Source organism: Oncorhynchus tshawytscha, linkage group LG10 (genome assembly GCF_018296145.1).
Source record: "Oncorhynchus tshawytscha isolate Ot180627B linkage group LG10, Otsh_v2.0, whole genome shotgun sequence".
Lineage (NCBI taxonomy): Eukaryota > Metazoa > Chordata > Actinopteri > Salmoniformes > Salmonidae > Oncorhynchus > Oncorhynchus tshawytscha.
In genome coordinates, this window is record NC_056438.1 from 65,907,473 (window position 1) to 65,911,214 (window position 3,742).

General features: G+C 42.9%; 1 protein-coding gene across 2 annotated transcripts in view; it reads right to left on the reverse strand.

The window, feature by feature from the left end:
• dab1b (DAB adaptor protein 1b) overlaps window positions 1-3,427 on the reverse strand; it is a 77,279-nt gene extending 73,852 nt beyond the window's left edge. For both annotated transcript variants that reach the window (XM_042328860.1, XM_042328859.1), the window contains exon 1: window positions 2,969-3,427. The gene's annotated coding sequence lies outside the window, so the exon portion shown is untranslated. The remainder of the gene's footprint in view (window positions 1-2,968) is intronic.
• Window positions 3,428-3,742: the final 315 nt, after the last annotated feature.

Here is a 3,742-nt window from a genome sequence, read left to right on the forward strand (position 1 = left end):
TCTGCACAATAAAATAATAATGTTTGTGACTTTTCTACACCATTTGTTTCAGACACAGTCTTCAGATTTGGGATCAGCTGACCTCATCATTCAAACTCCCATCATAGAAAATGTAGGATACTTTGATTTGGATCATTTAAAACAAACTATACTCAAAATAGCCTAATCCAGATAAATATCTCAAGATGTTTTCATTTACCACACGATTTGTAATATGTCTTAGTAAGCCACTATGTTATTCCTTCTGTCCAGTGATTCCCACCAAACTTTTATTTGAGGACGGAAGCACCTGTCATGATGACATAACGCCAACCAAACACCTGCCTGAAACAAACTCCCACAATTCACTTAATCTGAACAAAGTGCTGCATTGTACCTAATCTAAAATGTCTGCCTCCTTTTCACCCCTAACCTGCACCTGTCCACTTGGCTAACATCTTCTTTCATGGTGACAAGCAAGGTCGGGAGAGGGATACGAGCACAATGAGAGTTCATTCTTATTTGAGCTAGCTCAGTGAATTAAATCCTTCTAAAAGATTCAGGCCGCTGCAGCGACAACGTTCCTCTATACAGCCCTACATGTTCGTGTCTATGTTTCCATTGCTCTTGAAGATGCAGCACCGCAGGGCCTTACGGGAGGAGTCCTGTGGGAGTTCAATTTGAGGTAATGCTACTGCAGTAACCATACAGAAGAGAAAACATCAGATTTAAGAAAGCTTTCAGAAGGACAAAAGAAGAATCACATCACTTTGGAAAAGTGGAGAAGAGTAACAAAAACAAGCAAGCATTGGGAGCGTGCTTCACGGAACAACAACCAACAGGATAGGTAGGCTACGTTGTTCATTCTTGTAACATCAGATTTCAGGGAAACAACATGAAATGTAAAAAGAGAACATCCTATTTCACCCTTTTTCTTTTTACACTAGTTTCAGATTGGGGAAAGGCATTACAGTCTTAATCCGTTAGCACAGCTCCCATACTCCCTCCCTGGTGCTGCTGCCTGGCTGTCAGGAGTTTACATTCCACAGGGAGGGCAACAAAGATCTGCTTGCTGCAGAAGTTAATAATCTTCAATGTTTTTGTGCCGTACCATCTAAGCCTCACAACCCACCAGAGGATTGCAAGGAACTGTTATGGGACTGCTGCATTAAACTGAATGGGGGGGGTTCTTCTATCCTTGCGGGAACCTAAAATCCCCAAATGTTCCCACAAGGATAGTAAAACAAGGAAAATTCTACCTCGTACCCGTGACGGCAAAACCTATTTTGAACTAAGGGGTTAGGATTAGGGTTAGGAGTTATGTTTAAGTTTAGGGTTTGCGTTATGGGTTAAGGCACGCGTGTGCACTGCTTCAGCTCTGATGGGTAGCAGGACTTTTCTTTAAAGGCATTTACTGAGTTTGGCAGATTATACAGGAAGACACCCCTGAACCCTGCCACTCTGCCCCCTGCAGTGCTACATCAGTGACACTGTTCTTTGTGGATAAACAGTGGAGCCACACCACAAACAGGGCCTCAGGCCTCTAAACCAATCAATCACTCTGTTGTTCACATCATTAGCTGTTAGAATCTAATTCAGTCTGTGCCACTGCTATCTGGAGCAGTCTGACACCAGCCAGCCACTCAAGTAATGCCTTTTTCCTATCACTTGTCTTCGAGGTCATCGCTGGTTGAAAGGTTGGTTGAGCTACTCGTTCAAATGACCTGTTGATGCAGACACCACTGACCACCATACTGTACATATGGTTCAATCTTCTACGGTCTCCTCCATGTAGGAACTGATTATTGATAGTCCAATGAACAATTACACTGAGCTCACTGCCCATTCTCTGTCCAGTGCCAGCCAAAAGGATGGATGGGTGGGTTGGTTGGTCGTTATTTTTTCCTCAAGAAAATGTCTGGTTGAGTCTGGTTCTTTTCAAAGTCTCGCCCATCACATATAAATATGATATTGATCATTTATAGGCCATCAATAAAAGGTCTAAAGCATGAGGAATTTCTGGTTAATTATATTTCAACAGAATCCAAATAGAACATCTCGACTCCACACACTAACCTATAAAACTCCACACAGCCCACCCACAACTCCCTCTCTAGGAGAAGACACGACCATAAATTAAGGGGTGATTTGACGCGGTGAAGCAGCAGAGACAACCCCCAAGCGCGCATGAAAGCTCCCCCAAACACCAACATTTTTCACAACAATGAACCGTGATTAGTAGGCCTAGACCCCAAGCATATTCTATGATTTCCCGGCATCATTGAGCGCTTCGGTTCCATCCACAGGTACCGCACGCTGCATCCCGATTCAAACGGATGCATACACAGACCGTTATAGTTGGTGAGCATACTGTTCGAGTACCATAGCTTGAACTGCAACAAGGGTAACCTATCTGTCATTAAGTTCAACACACGTCTACTGTCAAATGTATTTTCATTTCGATTTCCTATATACAAATATCCACTCAAATTGAAAACGCTCCCGGTGAAGCGTTTGGAGTGCTTAATCTGCATGAAGGGGGCTTGTCATTCCAACAGGGGACCTTGGACGGAGCTGGTGTGTGTGGTTCCCCTGAAATTAAAGTCTATTCTTAAAATGATCCCCTGTCATACTGCATCAGAATATGAGTCAGACAACTTTCAAATTAAAATTATGGAAATGTGTCTGTGCGCATTTTATTCCGGCCAACTGCGACTGGTTAACAGAGGATCCGGTATGTAGGCTACAGCAATGCAACATTCAATTCAGAGAAATAGCCTAGGCTACATAATGATAAAGCCTCATCTCTGAAATCGAATTATTGTCAGTCGGTCACCTAAATAGACAGTTCTAACAACAATTCTCATCAGAAATCAAGGCAAAAAACGTGTAGGTGAGCTCTTTAGCATCACATAACATAGCCTAACCCCAACTTGATTGTAAAATAGCCTATAATATAGAATATGTTTACTACAGCTCTGACACTTACCCTTTCATATGACAGCTATGCTGAAATTTCCAGTTTAACCGTTTTAATCCAAATCAGGTTCCGGTTCGTTTGCGCGATCTGTTTTCGCTTCTTAGAGACAAAAAAATCCATTCCTTAATTCCATTTGCCGGACACGCACGCAATAAAATCACATTGGGTCGCCTCTCATTTTTCGACAATTTTACTATTTCAGTGTTTCGTGGACATATCTTATTTTTTTATCTTATTTTAAAAATTATTTTACCGCCGCTGAAGTTGCCTAGTTACCCCTGTCTCTCATTCAAGGTGGCTCAAGCGCTGTATACAGCGGCCAATCATAAAAGCAGCCCTGGATTAACTATTTCTTGGCTCCGCTATTCTAGTTTCAAGCTAAAATTAGGGGAGTGGGCGGGGAAAGTGGGCCCCCAGTGACAGAAAAAAAATAATGTGCACGGAGAATAACGTAGAAAGGGGGTTCCGTTAGAGTGGATGGTCTGGATTGGAGGGGGAGGGGAAGAGGATTAAGCGTTTCACAAAAATAAAAGGGGGGAAGGTGCAGAGGGAGACCAGTTGTCCATGGACTTGTAGTTCTCACACAGAGAGCACACAGCAGGCTTCTCTTGGACAATATCTACAATGAATGATCCCAGGCTGAATATGAAGGCTGCAGCCAGCCATGGCGGATATCTTCCTCACCTCACCTCGCTCAGAGAGGAGGAGGTAAATGTTCTCATGTTGTTTCGACAGTCAAATATCTGGCTCATTTCTGGAAATCGCAAATATTAATCCATCAGG